The sequence below is a fragment of the Tyto alba genome, unplaced genomic scaffold (genome assembly GCF_018691265.1).
Source record: "Tyto alba isolate M040663 unplaced genomic scaffold, T.alba_DEE_v4.0 Super-Scaffold_9, whole genome shotgun sequence".
NCBI lineage: Eukaryota > Metazoa > Chordata > Aves > Strigiformes > Tytonidae > Tyto > Tyto alba.
In genome coordinates this window covers 15,122,911-15,148,147 of record NW_024881330.1, presented here as the reverse complement: position 1 = coordinate 15,148,147, position 25,237 = coordinate 15,122,911, and positions in this window count along the sequence as shown.

The window sequence follows — 25,237 nt, the reverse complement described above, 5'->3', positions numbered from 1 at the left end:
ATTACCATTGCTATATATAAGCACAGATGGGAGGCTTCTTATGATTTGCACCTCAGTATGAAATAATATTCCCCTTTACCTTTACAAAGAATTTCTTTTCCACTTCTATGACTATAAATGCACCAAAATCAGGAAAATCCTGCAGCCTAAACCACCCTTGTGGGGGCCAAAAAAAGAAATTTTTTACTGTAGAGCTATGGACAGGGGGCTGGCAGCATGGCCAGATGAAAAAAGTGCAGCTTCCTCGGCTGCCTGTGGGACATACACTGAGCTGTTCACATAGCCCTTCTATTTCCAGTTTGCTTTGATAAAATAGCAAGTTACCAAATATAAATTATGGTAGTCATGGAGGCACGTGAAAAGGTTCAGGTTCAGCTTGTGTAGACCTGCCAAAGAGTGGTCACTTCTCACCACTCAGACTAGCGTTGCACTGTTTTCTGTCAGCTTTTCTCCCTCATGGCTATTTAGGAGGTCAGATCAGTAGAAAACAATGATCCTCTGCAGTTTAAAAAGACAGTAACAAAATCAGGGGACTAGATTGTATTGTCTTTACCTCCACTTAGTAAAGTCAACCCTTCTTGAGGGTCCTCCTGTAATCCAGAGGGCCAAATTAGGATGGCTTGAGACAGCATGGCAGGCATCAGTGCTGTGACAGAGCCTCATGGTATACCCAGCCCATTCCCTCACAGTTTAAATTTTAGTCTCCCCCAGGTCCTATTGATTTCAGAGAGGTTTTTCTTTCCTTGGCTCTCTTTCCCGCAATGCCCATTGCAAGATGTTTACCTTTCCTGCGGAGAGTTTGGGATCTGACCTTGCTCCTACAGATGTTTGAAAGTGCATCTCCTCCCTTCATATGTGCTGGGAAAGCAAGCCCAGGCAGCATGTGCCAAGCCACTTCAGCAGGCCACGGCCAGGTTTGGCCTCTCCAGCTACAGAAACACAGTGTACTCTCCATTGCACGGAGTCAGACAATGCAATTAGCAACCTTTCATTGCTGTTTTGGGTTTTTTTCTGACATCGAAACACTGAGAAATAAAGAATGACTCTGAAATAAGCATGTTTTGGAGGCAAAGCACCTAAAAAGTGGACAAATTTAGACTGTATTTATTTTGAAACAGTTATGATAGTGTTGTTTCTACTGATTTTTTCTTCACATCCTCAAGTAGTCCTGATTAAATAAGTCTTGCTCAAAGTAATTTTCTTTCCTTCTACCCTCCACTACCTGTAAAGACAGCAAAAGTCAGGCCAGCATCAGGATACTGAACACTGAGTTCTGGCAACAGAATTAAGGTCCTATTGCCCCGCAGAGGGTCTAGAAGCAAAGCAATATTGTTTGGCTATTGCTGTATCTCCTGTTATCAGGGTTAGTTGATGCAGAGCAAGACTTACATTTGGATAAGAGATGAAGATTAATGAAAAGAAAATTGAAAATGGATGTTTGCAGTACCACTGGTAGATAGAAATCTGAACTGATTTTATCATACAGGTCTGGGAGGAAAAAACTGTATGAGTTTAAGAACTAGAAAAGATATATCAGTGTGGGAATAAAAGGAAATAGTTACTCTAGACCTAGAATCAGAGCCTGTGTTATCCTACCTGGAACCTGATTTGCATTATGAAATTTTCAGAGGGTGACCTCATGAGCTGCTCTTCTACAGTGGGGAAGATGAAGACAGAAATAATTTTCTGAGTTTAAGATATATTACTGACATCCAATTTTGGGGCCCCCGACACACATTGTCACACTAGAGTGAGTTCAGTTGAGAGCCACTGAGATGGTTAAGGCAGGATCACTTGTCCTTGAGGAGAAGCCTGGAGAAGGGATGGCTTTGGGGGGACCTAACAGCAGCCCCCAGACAGTGCCCATCAAGAATATAGGGAGACAGGCTCTTCACATCTGTGCCTGTTGGGTGGATGACAGACTCTGGGCACAAACTGAAGGAGGACAGGTTCAGCCCTCTGGACTTTTTCCTCCTGAGGGCAGTTAGAGGCTGTCCAGTCTCCAGCCTGGGAGGGGGGTTCAACCCTGACTGAGTTTGCTCAAAGCCTTCATCAATCTGGCCTGACCTCAGAGCTGACCCTACTTGGAGCAGGAGGTTGGGATAGAGACCTCCTGAGTTCCCTTCCAACGTGAATTTTCCTATGATCCTATGATTTATTAATTTTTTTTCAAACTATATATTTGAGAGAGCAAATAATAGTTTTCCCTAATCTTTTTAAACTCTATTTCCAGAAATAAATTTCACCTACTGTGTCCAGCAAATTCCTTCCTCTGACTGATGAAATTTGGTGATAAGTGTGTCATTTATTATGGTGATTTTTATGATTTGGCACCACTTTCACAAAAAACATTCAGAAGACTTTTCATATCTAAGCAGGCAACAGTACACAGTCATTTCAAATGGAAATCACAGGCCATGAAGAGCTGGGCTATCCTCTGATTTTTGTGAATGAGAAATGAAAATTTAAATAGTCACCACCAAGCCTCCACATCCAATTAAATGGCACTTCTTTTTATTGAGTATAGCCTACTTGACTGTATTAAAGAGTTTTAAACTAACTTTTCAAAGACTAGTGGACAATTTATCACTAGAAATATGGGCAAGCACATTGATGCCAAGAAATGCTCCCAAAGTATTAAGCTGTTCTGAATAATATTTCAATACAATTGAAGCTGCTGTTTTCATGTCCCTGAAACAGCAAAACCAGAAATATTTGCAAGCTGTTTTGACATTCTTGAACACAACATTAAGCAACAATAAAAGAGGTTGTCATAGCTGCTGTGTCATAATGGAATGAGTTTGTCTCTCTTCAAACTAGTAGTGGCATTTTGCTAGTCAGAACATCAGGAAAAAATGTTAAAATCAGCCAGAAAAAAAAAAAAAAAAAAGACCCACAAGACAGTATAAAACATCTTTTGTTTTATCTTAGTTCAAGACTTATTCCCTTTTTCTTTCAACCTTTTAATCAATCTTTGAAATAAAAAGCAGAAAAAAAACCTAAACCAACTAAGATTAGTCACATAACTAAAAGAAAATCATTGTAGTTATTATTTCTCTGTTTTATACAGCTTGTCATGAGCAAGTTGGTAAAGCAAAGTTTGTTTTCAATACTTTGCAGCTGAGTTTGGATCCTGTACATTACTTGCTTCTGTTTCTGGACACCACCAGAAGCACTTCACATGCATTGGCCAAAATGGCCTTAATTTGCAAGTACCTTGTGCCCCCCTCTTTATGGATAGTGCATATCTAGAGATCAAATACACAGAACTAAAATATAAACATATATCAGGGAGTGATTTTGATTAAATTATTGATGTAATGTTGTTTAGCACCAGATTTCTCACTAGAATTTGCTAAATGATAAATTGTAATAAATAAAAAGTTAATCCCAATAACAGGACTGTCTGATATTAATAAGCAGTGATATGGTGGCAACTAAAAATGTACATCCTTAGCATCTTTAATCACACATCTCTTCAACACTAAGATTCTTATTTCAGAGTCATGATTTGTGTTATATTTCTACAACCAAAGTTGAATGAAACTCTTTTGCAGAAGTTACTATGCACTGAAGGCAATAACTTTACAGAAATAGGTTTCTCGGGATAAAAAACACCTGCTACTCATAATATTCATGCAGTAACATTAGAATTGTATCATCAGAAGCACACCTATAATTACAGCTGTTGCTAGAGAGACATCTGGCAGACAGGGCAGAAAAAGGTACAAGATTTATCTCTTGGCTATATCAGAAGACAGGTTTTAATACATTAAGTATAAAACAGGTGAGAAAATCCTAGCTTAGAGATTGATTTGCGGTGCTACGCTTTTAAAGTTCTTAGTTATGTATAAAATACAATGTATAGTTTCTCAGAGTTTTACAAACACAGAAGGAATTGTCCCTGTCTTGTTCCTTCCAGGTTGTGGATGGATCGTAAGAAGTAGTGAGCAGAAACATCCTTTGAATTCAATTAGTGTATTGATGCGATGAGAATTCTCATAAATATGCCCTCAAATGGGCATTGGCTCTTTCATCTATCACAATACAGAGAACAGACAAGCCTAGCATGAAATTCTACAAAAGAATACACTCTCTTTGATTTCAACCAACACTGAATTAGATTTACAGCATTTACAGCATTGAGGATGAAGTTATTCAACAGGCAGCATTTTGTACAAAACTGGGGAGAGAAGCAGGGACTGCAAAAGTTGAGGGCATGGGTTAGTGCTCCAAGCGGGAGGCAGACATAGTGATTGCAGGTATGACAACTGGACGCTTAGCACTTGGAGGCAGTGCCACATCCTCTTGAGAAAAATCAACAAGTACAATATTTCATAACTTCATTTTATGTTTCCAAGTATCTCTACCACAGAGCACAACATCTGTGGATGAATATCAGTTGCTTATACCTCAATCACAAGCATAAATCTCCCTTTCTCAAGTGCCTTACTTTTCCTGAACTCTCACTGCAGTGCTGTTACAGATCCTCCCTCCTTTGGTCTTTCATGATTTGGGCATTACAGGTGTCAGAAAAATATGTAACAACCTAATATTTATCCTCATTTGATTTCCCTGCATTTCCCCATCTTACTTTCCATTTTATTTCTGCACTTAACCTGCCACAACCATTTAAGAATTTATTGGAGTGAATGACAAATTCTTTCTCTGGTTACAACTTCAAAAGTATGATCAAGCCATAAGGAAGGCAGTGTCTGAGCACAGGAGAAAAGGTCTGAAGTAAATGCCTATTATGGCTTGTTTCTAAAGACCACCACTGACTGAAGTTTTACAGTTTATTCAGGCAATCTGTTCCAATGCTTCACAAACCTTCCTGTTAAAGAGTTTATACCAATGTTAAGCCAGAATCTTCTGTGCTGTGATTTAGGCTGATCATTTCTTGCCCTATTCACTAGAGATACTACCTTAGCCTTTGGAACTAACTTTTACATACTTGGAAGACAGTTAACCTACCTCCATACTCAGCCTCATTTGTCTTTGGTTAAAGAATACCAAATAAGTAATCCTATCCTCATACTTCTTTGTTTCTAACCCTCTGATAAATCCTTGCTGCTCTGAACTTCCTCCAGTAGTCTATACATTTCTTCAAAGGCAGTGCCTGACACTAGACACCATATGACCCTTGCTGAACAGAGTACCTGGATTATTATATTTTGGAGGCGACACCCTTGTTTATATAGCTCAGAATGAGGATTGCCTTCTCCAAACATGATGGCACTTTTGGTCATGTTCATTTTGAACCTCTGTTCCTTCTTTAAAGATCAGCCACCTATCCAGCTGTTCCTAATCTGGATTAATGTAATTGGTTGTTCCTGGTGATGATCTACACTGACTGCGTTGAATTTCAGACCATCATTTTGGCAATTTCTCCAATTTTTCAGGATTTCTTTAAACCTTTATCCTGCCCTCCAGTATTTGAAGTCTCTCCCAGCTCCTTATGCTTGGTAAGCTTAATGGAAGATTTCACTCGACATATGGACACATTCTCTTTTGGTTCCACCTCTGTCCTGTATGTGGGCATAACAAGTTTCAGAGAGATTACATCTTCCTAGTTTGTTTATCATTAATGCAATTCAAATTGTCTCAGAGTTAACCTATGTTATCTCTTGCTTCACTCATCTAGAATGACTTCTTCATTGTAGAAGGAAATTTAATGAGCTTGATATGAACCTTCCTTGAAAAAACACATTGCTCATCCTCTTGTTATCTTCCAAATGCCTACAGGTGGTTTCTTTAATTATCTATTTGTTCTAGAACATTTTATCTTAACTAGAATTTACCAGCTGTTTACTTTCCAAGATAACTGCTGTATTTGCTGTCTTCACCTATCCAGTATTAAACTTGATCTCCACAGATTTTCAAAGATAAGTGCTAATTTTTTTTGAGCTTACTTCAGCAATCTCTTTAGGCAACCATGGATAAATTTTGTCAAGTTCAGATGATTTCAAAACACCCATCTCAACTGAGGCTCGTCTAATTTGTTTTAAATTTGTTCTAGATTGAGGTCTTACCCAGTATTGGATTAGTTACCAACTGATCTTTTAAATTATAATAGATGCAGAAAACACTTGAATCCTCTGGGTACCTCCTTTTGCTAGCTCTCCTCTCTAATGAATAGCAAACTGGAAATGCCATTGTGCTTCTGGTTAGCATTAATTTATAGATATATTAATTAACATTAATGTATTATATAATATTAATAATAATAACTTACAATAGAAAGTCTTCTTGTTACTCTGCTGTCCCTAGCCAAGTATACTGGGTTCTGCACTTTGGTTAGTGCTACTGATTTATAATTAATTTATATCCAACCCAATTTATATCTCATTTCTTATGTGCTTCCTTCTAGAGTTAAATGTCAGTGAGGAGCTAAACACGTAACCAGAACATCTTTAAACTTTTTACCTTTTCACCATTTTTGAACAGTTTGTGCTTGTTCCTTTAGAGCATTTGCTCTGAAGATTTCCTGTATCTCCTGAACATCCTTTACTTTGGGTTATATCTTTATGAAATCTCACCTATGAATCCTGAGTTTATTGATTCCTGCTCTCAGGAAGCCTCTCCTTTTCCTAAGAACAGGGAACTCACAAGCTCCTTAACACACTTGTTGCCCTTCACATTCATAACCAGATCCTCCCCTTTTGATTAGAATCAAAACCAGAAGAGCATCTCCTATGGATGATTTCATTCCCTTGTGGTGTGAGAACACACTTTTTTAAACAGTTGTTAACTGTCTATATCGTAATGTTAAAGTTCCACTCTTTTCTATAGAACTGTTAGTGGGAATAACTAGTCAAGTTAACTATCCATTCCGCATGTATGTACTAAAATGTTAGACAACAAGCATAATAGGAAAATGTGACATTCTAATATAGCCGTAATTGTATAGGTATTTTATTTATGATCTAATGTTCAGGATTGCTTCCCAGTTCTTGAATTTTTTAAACAACTGCATTAAAACAATATAATATCTGTTTTATCTGTCTAATCAAAGCCTCCTACCAAGCTTTGATATGTCCTTTGAAAATCTTTTAAGGGATCAGTTTTAACAAAGTGGAGCCAGTTCTCATTTCTTTTAATCCTTTGCCAAAAGTGGTGTTTCCACTGTTTTTACAGCAGGTTAATTTGTAAAGAAAAAAACCTAGGACAAACAAAGTAAAGACTTGATAGGAACATTTCTACAGGAAATAACCATATTAAAAAACTTCAACCTCTAAACAGGCTGGTATAAGCTGGACTTCAATAGCAACATCCCAAAAGTGAAGGCTACATCTTCAGCTTTACCTAACTACAGTCATCCTCATCTTCAGTGGCTTCCAATCTCTCCCACTCATCAGGTTCAAGCTCTTCCTCTTCCCCCTTTCATTAAAATGGGTTTATCAGTGCTGGGGCCAGACAAATAAAGGGGAAGAGCAGAGTCAACAGAGAGGTCACTCAAGACCCTAGAGAGATAGGAGAAGTAGAAATGGTATTTTTGATCTTCTCTGCCTGAAAGGAGAATTAGCATTAACTTCATAGTCTTTGTCTAAATTTCAGGTCAGGTGAATACCACAGGGTAGATCAGGTCTCCTGACCATTCAAGCCAAGGGGGTGCTGAAGAACAGTAAGCTTCTTGTCCAGAAGCCTGGACTTTCTCCCACTAGAAACAAAAGAAAAGGGGAGATAAGTGTCATTCCTACATGTAGCCAAGGCCTGGCTGAGATGTTCACACAAACCAAAGAAGGTGAGTAGCACCATCCAGGCCCACAGCCTCGGTTTGGCAATGACGGAAGCAATAAGAGAAATATTCCCTCCTTCCTCCTACTAGTACACTGGCTTATTTATATTCTTACACTCTATATCAAACAGGCCTCTGCAAACCTGTTCCACCTAAATGGAAAATGGTAACCCTACGCTGCCTTCATTCTGCTATCCACATAATATAGTTTGAGATTGAATGACCCCCCAAAATTCTCGATTAGAACCACTGAAAAGCTGAGGTAGGAGGAAGGGTCTTCAAAAACTTTGGTTTCACATTAACACAGAGGTTAGTATCTAGTACAGTTTCAGCCACCAGAAAGTCTTTTTTCAACTGACAGAAACAACTTGAAGGAAAATTAGATAAATGCTATACGCAGGTGCCAAAATAGTTTTAAATGTAACTTGCAATGGACTTCCTGGAAGGGATTATTTAGCAGAAAAAGAGTCAGGATTTCATCCCTGCCTTTTTTTATGGTCCTATTCTAAAGGTTTCCATAAAAATACTATAATCTAGTTCTTCAGGCCTGAGAAAGGGTTTTATATCTGCACTGTCTGACTTTCAGAGGCCTTTTAAATATTTTGGCAGTTGAAGCCATCATTACAGATTGGAAGTCTGTTGAAAAGATACCTTAGAGACTTTTGGCTTTATTTTGCATTCTTACAGAAAGAAACCATTCTGAAGAAAAAAAAAGGAAAGAAAATAAAAAGAACTTTATTGTCCTACTGAGAGTTATTTTACCTATTTTTTTCCCCTGACTGGGCATCCTACTGGAAAACCATTACAATGGGTACCTGGACTCCAATGACATCTCTTGAGCAGCAAGTGGACTTTGGCATTTTCTTGTCAAAGTCTTGGGGGTTTATTTTGCCACCTTCTGATAATATCATTAGAGAATAGTCCCTTGCTCTGAACAATTGGACACGCAAAGATCCATGAGGGGCTTTCTCACTGAATTGAGATCAATCAGATGGGGAAAACAAGGAGTTTGTGCTAAGTTTACATGGAAGCTCCAGCAGATTGAAAAGTGGATTGATCAAGAGATCAAATCCTTCCAGCTCCAGAGCTATCTTGGGAAGGTCTGTGCAGCCCTGTAAGCTATGGTGTGATACACCTCTATACCACCATCACCTCCATAGGGAAAAGAGTAACTCCTTGATTTCTTACCTGAAGTTGCTGCATAACTTGCCTCTAAACCACTAAGAACCCTTTTTTTTTGCCTTCATGTTCTGCCTAATTTGCTATCTGATATTACTCTGCAACATTTGTCAGCATTACCTCTCAATTCCTTCCCCTCACTGATATCAAACTGCTTTCCCCTAGATCAGAGGCTCTTGAAGTTTTGGAAGGCCACCAAGTTGGACTTCAGCTAAGTATTGTATAATGATTAATCTGAAAAGCAATACAGCACAGCAACTTTTTTAAAAAGTCTTCTGTGGTCAGAAGACTCAATGTAAGAGTTGATAAACTTCCAGTTTCCTAGGCCATGCTATGGGACTATCCTCACAAGGAATAAGATTGCCCACAAGTTGTATAACTCTTCTTATTTGTAAGAACTTCACTGCATTATATTGGTGAGTATCATCATTAGTATGAGAGCTGGAGGACCTCAGGGTGCCAAGATTTTAAGTGATTTGCTCAGGATCACTGGAAGTCTGGAAAAGTCAGGATTTTCCCTTGGTCTAATACTTGTGCTTCACACATGTGCCTCCTACCTGCTGTTATTGAATACCCTAGAGAACAAGCCTGCCTCAAATCTGCTGATTTTGATGGAATTTTTTTCTGTTAACATCAACAGGCATTGGGTAAGACTCAGAGTGGGAGTGGAGACAAGACTATTAAGAAGCAGAAAAAGCAGAGTCAAAGAACTCAGGAAAGCAATATTTTTGAATGAAATATGAAATGACTGAAATGTCAGTTAGGAAAGAGAAAAGAAAACATGAAGAGAGGTCATGAAGTTAATCAAAGAATTACTAAATGACTGAATCCTGTGAAGTAAAAAAAAAAAAAAAAAAAAAAAAAACAAAAAAAAAACCTAATGAAGAGATTTATAGGCTTAATAACCGTAAAGTACTTAATTAAGAAATGCGGTTAGAGTATGAACTATACTGTTCACGGTTGGTGGGAAAGAGGCTAATTTTCCTTAGATCAGCAAATGTGCTGGGCTCGCCATCTGTCAGGTCAGAAAGAACCTCAAAGCCCAATCTAGTCATTATTTGTAAATGTTTGGGGATGTTTTTGTTTTAATTCTATGACCTTCTTTTAGAAACTGGATTGAGTTTTACAAAATATGTAGATCTCTGTTTTGCTGACTTTTATATGGAAAACTCAGACAGCTGCATCCCAATATTTGGCATCTCCATCTCTTTCCCTCATCTACACTTCAGTGGTTTGGCTCGCACAGGAGCAAGTCAGCCAGCCGAGGGACATGCTCGATGGAGCCTTGTGCGGGAGTTAGTTTTCATGCTGACTCCAGGAAAGGACGACTTAGCTGCACCCAAGTATTTGCACATAAGCAAAACAACTGATGAACTAGGTTAATTCTCCTCACTGCCCTTCTTTTTTGTCCTCCCTTCTTTTTAACTTCCTTTTCCTTACTTTCTTCCTCCTCCTTCCTCTAGGTTCAAGTATCTTATCCCTTTGTTTTCAAAAAGTCCTGTCTCTCCCTCTGATGCAGAGATCTCCTTGTTAATGTGGGTGACCAAGATGTTAAGCTCCACAGGTTACGGTAATTCTGGATGTATTGGCTAAAGCACTCATACTGAAATTGGGAAAAGGACCAGTACTGACTTCACAGGGAGCAGCATTAAATCCAGGGGACAGCTATTAAGGATTTCCATATCTAAAATTTTCCAGCAGCTTTGAAACTTAGAGTGAGATCTGGATAATCAAAACTTTCACAGTAAGATATAATAATACTTTATCTATTCTTCCCCCATGAAACTACTTGAATAAAAGTACTCTGAGAAAAATGTCTATTTGGGTAAAGTTAACATCTGCAAAGTAGAAAGAACAAAGTAGGTTTTGAAAAATCTTGATTCATTTGGAAACCTACAATGTAAGGTCTTTAAAACCACTGGTCTTTAAAGGAGAGTATTCTGGGTTTTAGAAATCATATGGGAAAAAGTAGAAATTAATATCATTAAAAATAGTTCCCCAATAACTGCATGCTGTAGAAGCAATTTAAAGCATGGTGTATTTATATTTTTGCTGTTGGGACTTTTAAAAAATGGCAGTTGTTATAAAACTAGATACTTGAAAGCTAGTTCAACGTTAAGTCAGTACAGCTTCATCAAGATCCTGTTACTTCACAAGCAGTTTCTTTAATTTCATAGAAAGATTTTTCTATTGTATGAAATCAAGCACTGGCATTTTAAAAAGCTGTCAAAATATTCAAGCCATCATATAATTTGTGTGAGAAAAAAAGCATATTTTGACTTGGACCAAAAAAAAACCCCAATGCTTTTGGGCTCTACTCCATGCAGAATCAAAAACTGAGCTGACAGAATAGAACTCAGACACTGATCACATAATTGCGTGACGTTATCATATAAAAATTCCCTGAATAAAAGAATTTTTATGGGAAATCCCGTTTCTTGTTCCTGGAATACCTAGGCAGCTGGGCAGCCAGGGCACTACCACCTCTGGGGCAGTGAAAATACTCAGGTGGATCTGGTTTTGGATCACTACATATGTTTAAAGAAAGCCAGGCAACATCAGTGTCCTAACCCATTCTGCTAGATCTGGGGAGATGGAGAGAGGTTACTAAGGTTTCTGCCCAAAAACCTAGCCCAGATTTACCGCTCCAGGCCTTGCCCTTCATCATATTATAGCAAAGCTAAGCAAAATGAGAGGTCTTTCTTTTTGATGGCATTTTAATGCAGAAAAACCACCTAAAGTACAAGAGATATGAGACTACACTTTGAAATTGATTTGTGACACCTATCTCAATCTAAGGAGGAATTTTATTTAATAAATTATATGAACCTTACATACAAACCTTATATTGCATTGAGCGTATATTAGGACTAGAAAGCTATACCCTCCGGTATCTTCTCCTTTGTCTCCAAGTGTAAGTTCACCTTGTTCTGGTGATGAAACAAGGAGTCTTTACTAAACAAAAGGCATCTTTTCAGTATAGTGAACTGCTGAAATCTAGACAGGCATTTTCAGGATTTGCCTGCACTTCTTTCTTCCCTTATTCATATTCAAAGCTTGCTTTCTATGTACTAGAGACCAAGAAAACCAAGAAGGACTATATTCAGCAAAATCTGATAGTAAGAAAATCTCCCCAAGGAGATCAAGCGGTGTTATAGCAGGTTAACACTTCAGCTAGTGGGTTGCTCATATTAAGCTACGCACCTTTGAAGCCTAGTGGGCCTTGTCAACCTTCCATCCATACCACAGTACAAAAACATCTGGGAGAAATATCATTGATCTAGCTCACTATGAAAACACACAGACGAACACTCACATACCTTCTTTCTCATGTTCATGGCTGAAAGTTGAGCTGAAGTGTGAAACAGATTAAGCAAGCCACTGGTTTTGAACCACTCTGGGGAGCTGTTTTTTACACCTTTTGCATGACAAACTCCTTATTGGTTGACCATGAGATGTTTCTCCATTCATAATTAACATGTTCATAAATGTTTTAATACCTTGTTTTTGAAGATTTTAATACCTTGTATTAAAAATCAAGCGTACACAGAAAATCCATGAAAGGAGCTTCTCCCTGTTCCTTTAGTACAAGTCATAATTTGAATGTTCTTGAATAATCACTGTACCAGAGAGAGTAAAGAATTTTCACTGCTGCTCAGCCCGTGTACTTAGCTCCTTCAGCTGCTTCCCACCTCCTTGATCCATGGTCTCTGTTCTTGCACTGCTAGTGGTGATACCACTTATTGTAATGGTATCTGTGATATCGTTATTTGTTCCATGGATGCTGAACTTGAGGTTTATCTACATTACAATATAATATATTCTTTCATAATCATTATAATCAGCTAAGCAAGACCAATAGATATAACGAAAAATTAGTTTTGAATTACATCTGCTAATCATATATAAAACAATCAATGCCTGTATTTTTCTGTTTAACAGCATAAAAATGACTACACATTTTTCTTCCAAATTGCTGCTCCATTAAGACTTTTTTCAAGTAATCTGCTTAATTACCAGTATAATCCCTATTTACTAAAGAAGACATTTTAGTTCTTAATTGGCTTGTTAATTTTTAAAAGTAAATTTTACATAACCAAGGCTATCAATTTTTATACAGTCTGGCACTACGCACTACCTTTCCACTTATTCACTGGAATTAGTGCTATCTCTTCAGTAAATGTTTCAGAGCCTAGTTTTACTGGTTTTGACAAAGATGTTTTTGAGAAAAAGTATCGTTTTCTTAAAATGCTGCCAGTTTCCTTCTGTTCACATAAAAGATTTTAAAAGTTCATTTTAGACTTTACATTAAAAACTATCACTCCTACATGTATATTAAATGTCCTGAACTATGTTAACAGGAGATGTAATCAAATTATGCCCAGGGAACCCCAGGGACCCAGGGAACTACCATCTCAGCTCTGTGACAAGCAAGACAGTGAAGCAGATCCTCCTGGAAACTATGCTAGGGCATAAGATGATTAGTGACAGCCAACATGACTTCACTAAGGGCAAACTGTGCCTGACAAAGTTGGTGGCCTTCTATGACAGGGTTACAGCGTTGATGAATAAGGGAAGAGCAACTGATGTCATCTACCTGGAGTTGTGCAAAGCATTTGACACTGTCCCACATGACAGCCTTGTCTCTAAATTAGAGAGACATGGATTTGACGGATGGACCGTTCAGTGGATAAGGAATTGGCTGTATGGTCACATTAAAAAAGTTGTGGTCAATGGTTCAATGTCCAAAAGGAGAGGGGTGACCAATGGGGTTCCTCAGAGGTCGGTGTTGGGACCAGTGAGGTTTAGCATCTTAGATGGTGACATGGACAGTGGGACTGAGTGCACCCTCATCAAGTTTGCCAAGGACACCAAGCTGTGTGGTGCTGTCAACACGCTGGAGGGAAGGGATGCCATCCAGAGGGACCTTGACAGGCTGGAGAGGTGGGCCTTTGCAATCCTCATGAAGTTCAACAAGGCCAAGTGTAAATTCCTGCACATGGATCAGGTCAATCCCAAGCACAAATACAGGCTGGGCGAAGAGTGGATTGAGAGCAGCCCTGAGGAGAAGTACTTGAGGGGAGACCTTATAGCAGCCTTCCAGTACTTAAAGCGGGCTACAGGAAAGATGGGAGGGACTCTTTATCAGGGAGTGCAGGGATAGGGTGAGGGGTAACAGTTTTAAACTGCTGAACTTGCTCAGATCCCAGTATTAGTCTCCAGTTTTGTCATTACTATTTTTGGAGATAAGCTTTGAATGCCATAGCAACTGATTTTAAAGTTGCATAATTAATATAATATATGCCTCTTTTTCTGCTTGTATTTCTATAGCTTCTCTTTTCTTTTCTCCTGGTTTGTCCCTGACCTCTCTTTATTTCTGTTTCCAGTTTATAAAATTTTTCCTCTCATCTTGGCAAGAGGAACAAACTTGTGGCCTAGAGACTTTAAAACATATTTCTGTAGCCATGGATTTCACATACCTAGCCTGCTGTCTGCGCAGCATTTCAACTGAAAAGCTATACTGAAGCAAATATTTCTGGAAATATTTATGAACTAAAAGAACTTTACAGCCATTTATAATTGCCTGGCATTGGTACTGAAGGATGAACGGGTGTCAGTAGTCAGGACTCACCAACGGTCTCAGCCAGTCTTGTTAACAGCTATATGAGCTGCGGCAGAGATTAAAGTGCAGAGCAATCAGATGAAGGGAAATGGATCAGAGCACAGCTCTGCTTTGCTTCTTCTCTCCCCCTTTTTTTTTTTCAGTTGTTGCACAGGAAAATCCAGTTGTGCACAGATGGCAAGCAGCCTGGAAGAAGGTGCTTTTCCTTTCATTAAACAAGCAAGTGGCTATTTGTTGACCAAATGCTTCAGACTTCCTCACTAGACAGAGTTTTCTTAAATCCAGGTCAGCTGTGTTCACAGCATGCTGGTGCTACCCTACAGTAGCACCTAGCAGTAGCAGCTATGCTTGCTCCACATAAAGACTTTACTTACTGAAGCCTGAGTATCAGTTGTGAACGTATCCTGTTCTCTTCTGCATCCAAGTACCATTCCTTCCCATCATCATCTCTCACTTTTCACCCTTGCAGCTGTTGGAATATTTTGGCTTTTATCTAGATTTATGTCTGTTAAAGAACCATCATTCACCAAAGTCAACAGATATTTAGAACAAGCAGTATCATCCATTACTGAATCTGAAGTTCCACACTTTACTAAGAGTGAGGAAATCTACACTCAGATCGATGACTACATCCCTACGGATTGAGTTCTGAATTACTATTTCACTTCAGCAGTGGAATGGCACAGAAAGCAGTTGCTGACAATCTGATTTGATATATAGGGTATGATTTTCCATTCCTAGGTCTTGTGATACCATCTACACTTTAGAGTCCCTAATTTCTTCCAGGAAAACTGTCACAGGATGTCCAGCACAGTACTTGTCTGGGTCTAAGATCTTCAACCCAATCTCATCTATTACAGATGTAGGAAGTCATCACATTACTATCTTGCTAATATTTGTTTGGAGATTTCCTTCTTTTTTTTTTTCCCTTAAAATCTAGATTTAGTGATAAACTGGGCATTAAACAGCCGATCACTGAAATGCACAATGATGCTCCTATTCTGCAGTTTTTGAAGCATTGTTTTCACATCACCATAATAGTTTTAGTTGTATTGTATTTTGCAGGACTACTCAAGAGACTTTTTTGATGTGGCAGAATGGTACTATTATAGTGCCACATATGCCCACAAATACAAACATATATGAATACTAATGCAGAGTGCTCCAGTTTTCTGTAAATTTTCTTGTCAACACTTCACATGAATATTCAAAAATCACAAAGCAGGAGGTAATGTGAATGTCAGTAATGAAATAATCTACTACATTATCAGGAATGCTTTTCAATCTACCTCCTCAGCTATGGGGACTCTCAGAGGATAATGGCTGGTAACACTTCCAGCACATTACAATATTTACCTCTATATGCAGTAATAATATAGAACACTTCACATTCATATTTGCTTGACATTTGCTTTTATTTATAGCTATCTGTTAACAAACTCATTAAGCAAGGGGTATGATATTTGATTTCAGAAGTGTTATATCTCATTCCATGTGGCTCTGAAAAAATTTTGAGGTTGTAGTGTTCCAAAACAGAGTTTGGTGCATCTAGCACTTAGTCTGTTATGATATCAATTTCTTTCAAGACTAGAAGTTGCTAAATTCTCACAAGACCCTGTGTTATGTGCCAGATCAGGTGGCTACCACCTTTCCCATCCTTTCACTTTGGTAAATTCTCTCCAGTACTCTTTCCAGTTTTGGCAGTAGCAGCAATATGAAGTTAGAAGCACTGCCCTGGTGCTTCTTGTAACACCACCTCCACAACCAAACATAAAATAACCAGCTGTGGTGAAATTATTCCCTGGTAGCTACACCACCCTCTCTGCAAGGGTTCCTCAGCTGCACAAGCTGTAATGGTGTGAGGTATAACCCATCAGGTTGAGCCCTATCCAGAAACAGAGCTTCCCTTTCCCATGGGGAAGGACCACTTCTTTTCCAGGACCTCCTACATCCCTCCCAAATCTCTTTTTGAAAAGAAAACTAAAAAATAATCCCAAATTTTATCCACAGACTTCTGTATCTTCTGTCCATTCCTCGAATGCAGTACTGTTTACAGAGCAAGTGAACATTATGCTAACCTTGCTGAATATTTGCACCGAGTTTATTTTCAATTCAGAAGAATATGTATCAGCAAGCACATGTGTCCCAAGGATAAAGCATGTGGAAAAACAAAAGTTATTTGAATTCACATCCAGCTTCCATTTCCACAAAAGGGGTAAAGAGGAGTCTGTACTGGAAGCTTTTTAGAGGGACTGAAGGAAGGAAAATGGGAAAAGGGAATGAACTGTGTCAAAGCACTCTCTATAAACAAGCCCCTGACTTTGATTTAGAAAAGATGGCATGCTGGTCTGAATAGACTTTTCTGCTCTACGGATTTCAGTAGAAAAACCTGGATAGAATTTAAAGAAGCACAGAAACAAGCCCAAACGGATCATTTACAAGGAATATTGAAAGTATTAAATTATTTGAGCTTGGCTAAACAATGACACAGTAACATTTTCAGTCCACAAGTATTTTTAAATTTTATTTTTAAATGCTGTTTTTACAATGAAGCAACTTATAAGTGAAGTGAGTATGTGGACTGCTCCTTTTAATACAGTATCTCCCTGGCAACCAGACCAGCAAAAACAGAAAAAGAGATTAGATGACCAATCGTTTCTTCCATCTCTCATGTCTTCGACTTCTTTGATGGATGGCTGATAAAGTGCTCGGACTCTATGACTCTTCTGGGTGGGTGAAGCTATTCAGTATGTTTCCCTTGGCAAGAACCAGTACATGCAGTTAGATGGTATGCTATGCTGATATCATATGGCTGTCTAAAAGAGCAAAAATCTCTTTGGAGTGCCAGCACTAAAGGCTTGGCTATCACAACAAGACCAAAATTTCAGTATTTCCTTATGAGTATTTTTAAACCTTAATTTACAGAAACAGCAGGGAAATTTTGGGTTGATCAGACAATTGGTCCAGGAACTATGGATGGGAATGGTTCCCTGGAAGGGCATCCAGCTTGCCAGCCCAAAATGTGTTACCTGGGGACAATGCAGGAACTCAGAACAGATGATGCAGAAAATGCAGATGTATTAATGACTGAATATCGTGGTTTAACCCCAGCTGGCAACTAAGCCGCACGCAGCCGCTCACTCACTCCCCCGCAGTGGGATGCAGGAGAGAATCAGAAGAGTAAAACTGAGAAATCTTGTGACTTGAGATAGTTTACTAGGTAAAGCAAAAGCCATGTGCACAAACAAAGCAAAACAAGGAATTCATTCACCACTTCCCACTGGCAGGCAGGTGCTCAACCATCTCCAGGACAGCAGGGCTCCATCACATGTAACAATTACTTGGGAAGACAAACACCATCACTCCGAATGTGCCTCCTTCCTTCTTATTCCCCCAGCTTTATATGCTGAGTATGACACCATATGGTATGGAATATCCCTTTGGTCAGTTGGGGTCAGCTGTCCCGGCTGTGTCCCCCCACACCTTCTTGTGCACTCCCAGCCTATTCAATGGTGAAGTGGGGTGAGGAGTGGAAAAGGCCTTGACTCTGTGTAAGCACTGCTCAGCAATAAAAACATTACTGAATTATCAACACTGTTTTCAGCACAAATCCAAAACATAGCCCCATACTAGCTATTATGAAGAAAATGAATTCTATTTGCAGCCAAAACAAGCACACTGAGATAAATGATGGATGCTCAAAATCGTATGTCTGAACTGAAATGTATGGTCTTCAAAATTACTCCAGCTAGAAGGAACACCTCATACACATCAGGTATGTCCCCAGTACAACTCTCCTTACGTGACTCAATGTCTATGTCGTTCTCACTCTGAGACAGGATGTCTGCCATGCACTCTTAAGACCCCTCACAGAGTACAGCTGCTACACAGTGGGTCAGAGCTTGTTATGGAGTATTCCTCTGTAGGGAATGTATTACTCTTGTACTTCTCTGTCTTTACTGGCTAGTCATTTGCTCTATGAGCAAAAGCTAATTTTAACCTTAAAAACCTTACATTATAAGAATTACTTCTAAGACTGCCTCTACACCTGTGGCACAAAGCAACAACAGTGACTATAAAAAGTGCTCAAGCTAAGAGAGTCCAATTTATTTGTACTTGCATTTGTTTTCCTTGCCTCACATTCTCAGCAGTTTACAGTTTCTAATTCAGAGCTCTTCCCATTCAAAACCTCTGGAACTGCTTGTTCCCAGGACACCCTGTAAGTTTTTGTTTATTCTCCCAAGCTTTTTCTTGTTCAGTTATGGCCGCAAAAGAATATGACAAAAAGCATATTGGAAAATGAAATGAGAACTATAAAATATGTTTTCATTACTTATGGCCAGATTATTCAGCACTTGGCAGAGACCAATGAGGATATGGGAAACAGGCACAAAGGACAGCCCTAAATCATGCCATTTGGTAACAACACTTACTTGGAAACATCGGGAACTATCAATTACCTAAATGAGGATCTCATTAGCTATATCCCTTTCTCTCAGACTTGCCCTGAAGAACGGCTATTCTTCAGAGAACAAAAATTGATGGGGAAACACCACTCTGCTGAACTATCTGATTGCAGAACACCCATTTTACCACCACTTGGTTCTTCAGTCTTCTCTTCCAGCACTTACTCATGCAGGCATTCTTATTCTGAAAAGCAATCCAAGAGGCAACCATTTAATACCTGTTTCAACCAGGAATAGCCAAAAACCCCATATGTTCCACACAACCTGTCCATGTATCTCTTACTGAAGCTCTTGAAATAGAAATTCGGTGATATGTTCCTCAAGAAACTTACTGGCCCTCTGCACCAAAATGAGTTTCACTCACTGAATGAAGAAAGGAAAATTTCCTCAATTCTGTTTATCTATTATCATCTTACGCAGTAAAATAGATCCAACTTAGATTCTCGGTAATGTCAGTCTGGTAATTTCAGATACAAAGCATAATTATACATTTAGGGTTAATAAACTTTTAAATCAAATTAAATAAGCAAATAAAGACTATCTCATTTTTTTGGAGAGCAATATTAATGACCCTTTTCTGGCACAAGTGTCATCCCTTTGCATCCCAACATGGCAGAAATCAGCACTACAGAACGTGAGTACCTTACTGAATATGCACACACCTAGTTCCACCCTGACCAGGAGCAGGCATCCATACCAAATCCCATGGCATTCAACACCTACCCTCAGTCTCCTTGTACAAAACATGATTTTGGTGGGCTGCAGCATAGCCCTTATGTTACCTCAAGCGCTCTGTTCAGTCATCCGACCCTCCCCAAAATAATAGTTATGTTTTATGACCATAAGAGTACAGAGAATCCCAGGTGATGAAAAATTAAAAGCTAGTTAGTGTGTACAAAGTATGTACTCTAAAGATTGACAGCCCTAAGCAGTGTGGACATGAGCCATTCCTACCCTACTATTTGTACTATTTGTAACAGTGTGGATACCATCTTTGTGCTTCTTGGCTCCGTTTCCTAAAAATCTTGGCCCACATAAAACCACAGCAAATACTTCCACCTGCACTCTTCTGACTACAAAGGGCAAATTTTCTTGCTGCACACCGTAGTACTTTGACATTAGAACCAATTATAAATGAGCAAATTATATAGAAGGTTTCTTAAAAACCTACAGTTCCTCTTATATTCCCCAAAATAACAAAGCCATATGTTCACCTGGAGACTCGTGCTGTAAGTATTCCCAGTAGGCTCTATAGCTGAAATAGGTCTGGAAGAAAGAAACTGATGGAACTTTTTTGGTGGAACATGCAGATTGGAATAAACTGGAACATTTTGTGAATTTGTTTTGAGGGCATATAATTGTCTGAGTCAAAGGTAATGATGCAAGTCCCCATCCCCACATAATTCACTTTGACATTTCTAAATGATGTTTCAATTTTAAATTAACTGCTATTTCATTACAAAGTTTTCTTCAATTGTATGTAAAAATATTTAAAAAAAAAAACCTCTCTTCCAACACATTTTTTCCAAATTTCTAATTTGCCAAAACTGTTCTTTTTTGGATGACACAGGAGGCCTATTGAAAAAAAAATAAAATCCAAATCACTGTCACTTGCACAACTCTTAAAGTATTGCAAAACTGATGGTATCATTGCATAGGCTCAATGGAATTGTAAAACACCACACGAAACACTGTACAAAATAAAAAGGAGTAGAATTCTTGTACAGGCTAAAGGATAATTCATTTTTAATATCAATTCCAAAACACAACCATGATTAAGTCCGAGGGACTGATTCTTATAACATTGCATTTAAAAATAATTACACTTTAAATCCTACTTAAAATAATGACACGGTTTACAGTGTTAATCATTGAACAAACCAGCTGCTTTCCTGGAATATCTGTCTTTCAGATGAAGCAGAATGTCTTTTGAAGAGAGAAGTCACTGGGTTCAGTGCATACACTAGTGGGGAAAATCCACTGGCCTGGTTTACTCAGCAAGAGCGTATATGACCACACTGATCTCCAACGGCCAGCAATGTCTTCATCATCCCTATTGTGGTATACACAACAGGATTACCAGTAAACTGTCTCAGCATGAATAGATCTCTTCAGAAACAGATTGTCTTACTCGGTCAACTACTTTTGGTCCTTTGATAATTTTCAAGTAGACTAGTCTTTTTTTTGGTTCAGGACCATTTTCCTTCTCAGAATCTTTCCAGTGGGGTACTCAGGGTATCTTCTCAGTATTGATCCTGCTCAAAAGGATATACACGTCAAAATACAGGACCTCTTCTATGAACACAGTTCTGCTGCCTGATGGGAACAGGCATCCTACTATGAATAGGAAACACTGAGTCTTGGTCCAAAGCTGCCAGGACCATTCACAAATTTGCACAGATCTTCATAGGAAACAAACCTCTCAACTTTGCTCAGTAGCTCAACTGTTCATTAACATTGACATCAGAAGTAATGTTGCCAGCATCTGAGTCTCATATTTGTACTTCAGGCACCATTTTCAAGATTAATCATGCCATTCATGAATATTAAAGCCCTAAATGTTGAGGATAATCTCAAAAGCCCAGTTGAATTTTTGTGTCTGAATTAGTAGTATCTCTTCTTGTAGTGTGTATGGAAGTCAAGGAGGCAGAAGGCTAAAACCTCATGAAGTCAAGCAGCAACTTCAAAACTCGACAGTACTTATATAGATTTGAGACAAATGTAGGAGAGTCCACTTGAACCTTGGACAGATCTCTTCTGAACCATGATGACTGTGGTACATGCCTCAAAGCATGCTGCCATCAGGGAGGGTTGATTTGAATGGCCCAGGCTAGATGAGAATCACCATGAAGATGACCCTAAATATTAGGTTAGGTACCCAGTCACCCAAGTGAGCAACACGGTTCACACTTCACGAATCTTCTTCCAGCACTTCTACCAGCACAGACAGATAAGGCTGTTTTAGTTGTAGTCATTTCATCTGTGGCTGAAGAACCTCTTATGCTGCTACCATATGTTACAAAGTCTGATGGCTTGCTATTGATACATCAACGTGTGTGGAAAGCTGATAATATCACTGATACTATGAATTTACTGGGGTATTTATATTATTTTTGTTTGTTCCATATTAGGTCATGTGCAACATTAACAGCTCCAAAAGATGTGTAGGAATTAACAGCTGTCATCTAGACTAAGAAGGGCTAGCTAAAAATCCCAAATTGCAGTGTTTTCAAGAAAGAGAACGAGAAGGATGTGGTATTTATGACAATTTTTCTCTCTGAAAATTGCACCACTTGCCATACACAAAGAATGGAAGAGAATTCTGTAGGGCTGCTTGTTGTGAAGCAGTGGCTTTCACAGAAGGCTGGCTTTAAACAAATAGATGTTACCATGAAAGCTTGAATTTCTGTAATGCTTGATACATACCTAGACACCTCTGGATAGGAAGAGGATCAACAACTAGAAACTCTCTAAGAGTTAAGGCAGTTTTATTTGTCACCTCTGCTTCCAGTCTTTTAGACAGAGCTTCCTTCAGCATTCTGGTGGTAAAACATACATAACCCATCTGGTGGTGTGGAATTAAACAGGATGGGTAAAAATGAGACATTTAGAGTTATTAACTCTATGGAGGCAAATATCTGAACAAAGATCATGTCCAGACAATCATGCCAGAGATTTAGCCCAAGGCAGAATTATGGAAATCCAGAGTGATAAATCTTTGAGTGCAAAGGCTGATATTGGCCCATGTAGGAGCTCATACCAGCTGCTGCTGACTTTGGGTATATGCTCCGCAGTAAGTACAAAACTGAATCCTGTCCAGAAAGAAAAGATATCCAAAAAGCACTTTGTGTCTTGACAGTGCTTAAGTGTACCAATGAGACATATTACCTGGTTTCCTTAAGCATTCACAGAAATTAGAAGCTGAATTTTAAAGCTAAGATTAGAGAAAACTTCAGTGTTTGTTCTCCTCCACAGCCCCTAGTTAGCCTTTTATATACCTATACAGGTATACATGTCCCTAATGGTCAGAAATTACAGATTACTGACCTGTTTTTCTATTACTAGGTACCATGCAACACTTTCCTTGCCTGTGACCCTGGTGCACAAAAGCCCTTAAGTATATTCTTAATCCTGCAACTCTGCTGCTGGACTCTGTTCCTCAACTTACACCTCTTGACACTGTTCTCCGACTGTGTTTCCCTGCAGAGTGAAGAGGAGAGGTTAATTTCTTTACATATTAGAAGGGATTACTCTTTGCAACAGCTAGAGCCAACGTGGTGACCCAAATATTAACTCACTTAAACACAGTTCTTTAAAAAAAGCAAACCCAGAGAAACTAAAATATTTATTTGTACCTACTAATTTTATATCATGAATAAACGCTATTCATTGCCAGCTGAGCCAGCATGAAACCTCTCCACCTGATCATTATTTTATTCTGTGGGAAGTAACAAAGGATACTTTCATACGATAAGAAAAGTATGTCACCCTTAAAAAAGTCGTAAAACAAGTACAGACAAAAAGATTCACTGTTAGGAAGATGAAGCAGCATCCTAGAACTGGTAGTTCAAGTGGACTCCAAATTATGCATGCTTTGGAGGGACTGAAATGTCCAGGAAAAAGGTATTTGGCCCTATTGTACTAAACTGCAGCATCACCTTATTTTCATAACTGGTATTTTATAAACAAATGGGGCCTTAATAAACTTATTAAATGCATGTAAAACAGACTTTTTTTTTTTTTTTTTCAAATTAAGTACACTGGTAAATATTCATTTCTGTTATTCCCTCTGCAGTTCTATGTGATGAACATTTTTTATAGACCAGAAGATATTTAAGAGTGGTGTGAAGTAATCTCATTGAAACGGAAGGTAACTTTCAGTGGCTGTGAATGATTACCATCGGCACTGAAAACCTCATCGGATTCACATACTGAGGGATGGGCAAAAACAGATCTTGTACGTGCCCCCCTGGCTTACAGCCCTGTTTCTGGGAAAGCTACAGGAACAGCTTTGATTCTCTTTAGCAAACCCTAATGCCTGGCCAAGAACATTGGTCATTCTGTTCACTGTAAAAAGTGGCTTTGCACCGACTGGCTAAATCAGAGGCAAGAGGCAAAGAAGGAAGGAAAGAAAAAAAAAAAAAAAAAAAAAAAGAAAAAGGAGATAAGGAAATTGAAATGACCTGTAAGGCAGTGGGTGACTGAAGTAACCTCAAACCCATGCCCAAACTACTAATAAGGTTTGAGCAACCCAATGTTCCCCTTGGCTGGTCCTGCCATTCATGAATGAGAAGACGAAGGGCCAATATGTGACCAGAGATTACATGTTTCTGCATTGGTGAAGTCTGCTTTCTCCAGAAATCCTGCTGTTGCCACTCATCATCAAGAAAGGAACGGTGACTTTTGTCCAGAACCAAACTTGTATTTGGTGATTTCTGGTTCTGTGCTGAATATTGCTTTGGCACAGAGCTACAGTGGCCTTGTAAATTCATGTGTACCACTTGTGTCATGTCTTAAGCTTAAAAGGCATCTTGTTTTCACTAGTCTGTCTACAACTTTTGTTTATTTTTCAAATATTTTCTCTTTAACAAGCCACAACAGAATCCAGTGCCTATTATCTGCCCCAGACAACTGGGGATAGAGAATATCTGTATCCCAGCAAGACCCAAGAAGCCCTGCCTTGGGCAGAAGACATTTCCTGACAAGTACAACCCATTAACAGATTTAGTCTCCCTTATGCTTGGCCTAAATCCGTCCTGCACACACTAAAATAACTGCACAGCACAGAGCACTGGTGTTACTTCTCCAAAGCATTCCTGAGGCCTGACATGTTGGCTCTGCATCTCCCACGGTTGCACATGCCATGGGAGCACTGGGGAGCCTGTTACCATTCCAACTCATCGCGTTGCGCAGAGCATGGAGGGCTCCCTGTGCAATTTATGTTCCCCACCATGCCACGTACTTGCACCTCGCTGGGAACGAACGGTGCCCGTGGCTCGAAACTGAGGAGTTTACCGAGGAGCGCGCACCACCCCCACAGCCCCGCATCCTCATGGGGCTGGGGCTCCATAACGTCTGCAAAGCGCAATGAGGCCTCACGCCACGGCCCGGCGCGGTTTAAGAGAAGCACCCGAGTGGTGCTCGCGTTTGGCCTCGGACACCAAGCACTGCCCCACCATACCGGTCGCGCCAGAGAGCGCGCCGCAGCCCCTCAGCAGCAGACAGGCAGCA